The sequence below is a fragment of the Alligator sinensis genome, unplaced genomic scaffold (assembly GCF_000455745.1).
Source record: "Alligator sinensis unplaced genomic scaffold, ASM45574v1 scaffold123_1, whole genome shotgun sequence".
NCBI classification, from domain to species: Eukaryota; Metazoa; Chordata; order Crocodylia; family Alligatoridae; genus Alligator; species Alligator sinensis.
The window spans coordinates 359,849-360,392 of record NW_005841985.1 but is presented as its reverse complement, the minus strand read 5'-3'; the positions used below and the strand labels follow the sequence as shown (position 1 = coordinate 360,392).

Sequence of the window (544 nt, the reverse complement as noted above, 5' to 3'; positions counted from 1 at the left end):
GAAAGAGTGATTGGGAGCGGTGGGGTTGGAGAGAGATCTGTGGGTAAGGAGGGCAAGTTACAGTGCGCTTAAGACCCTTGGGCAGCCTCCCTTTCTGATTTCCATTAATGAAATGAAGACGTGGCAGGCGGGAGCAAAGGGACTGGAGCTTAGGACAGGGTAGGGGTTGAGTTGCCACGGGGCGGTGAGGGTGCGACGGCTGCCTCCAGAGCACAGGTCCTGTTCCAGCACACACTGCAGTACTCACACACCCCCTCCCCAGTGCACACGCACCGCCCCTCTGTTCCCTGCACACCTGGCCAGTGCACCCCTCTTCGTGAGGCACACCCCCACCCCCGTGCATGCCTGCACCACAGCTGCACGCCCTTGTACTACACACGACCCCGTGGCACACCCTCCCTACCGTATACCACGGATCCTCGCAGCGCCCTCCCCGTGCCCGCCGCTTGCTCCCTAGGGCCCCGCTCCCCTCCAGCAGCAGGCGCGGACGATTCCACCGGACCCCCGCCCCCCGGCACAATGGAACGCTCCAGTCGCCCCCCCA

General features: G+C 64.3%; 1 long non-coding RNA gene across 3 annotated transcripts in view; it reads right to left on the bottom strand.

Moving 5' to 3' along the window:
* The window catches only part of LOC102376605, a 26,722-nt gene extending 26,208 nt beyond the window's left edge, over positions 1 to 514 (bottom strand). For all 3 annotated transcript variants that reach the window (XR_003093461.1, XR_003093459.1, XR_003093460.1), the window contains exon 1: positions 404 to 514. This is a non-coding gene — a long non-coding RNA (uncharacterized LOC102376605). The remainder of the gene's footprint in view (positions 1 to 403) is intronic.
* Between the last annotated feature and the right edge of the window lie 30 nt (positions 515 to 544).